Raw genomic sequence first — 472 nt, forward strand, 5'->3', positions numbered from 1 at the left:
AGTTTGAGAAGTTCAGTTCTCTGGCGTCATGCCTTGGCGCGTCTTAAAATCAAAGCTTTATTTATAAAGTGCTTTTCATGGCACACACCAACTGAAAGCGCTTCTTAGATCATCTTCTCTCTCTTTTATGTAAGGTGGACAAAACCTTCCATAGCAGCAAAAAAATGTTCAACCAAAAATAGATTATCCTAAAAATAAAATAAACACTGCTACAAATAGAGGAAATGATGTTGCAAATTTGCAAATAAATAAAAAACTTGAACAGAAGGACATTGAAGAGATAAAGGATAAACAATTTTCAATGAGCACCAGGTGCAGTTTATGCACCCCCCTTCATACTTGTTTCATGTGTTACTGCACATACGATGACACCCCCACCTCCCTAACCATGATTTGGTGCTGGCATGTGTGTGTTGCTTATTTATGTTAGCTTGAAGGGGAAAAAGTGAGAAGGTGAAAGACATTTAAAAAA

The sequence above is a fragment of the Oryzias melastigma genome, unplaced genomic scaffold, assembly GCF_002922805.2.
Source record: "Oryzias melastigma strain HK-1 unplaced genomic scaffold, ASM292280v2 sc01658, whole genome shotgun sequence".
Lineage (NCBI taxonomy): Eukaryota > Metazoa > Chordata > Actinopteri > Beloniformes > Adrianichthyidae > Oryzias > Oryzias melastigma.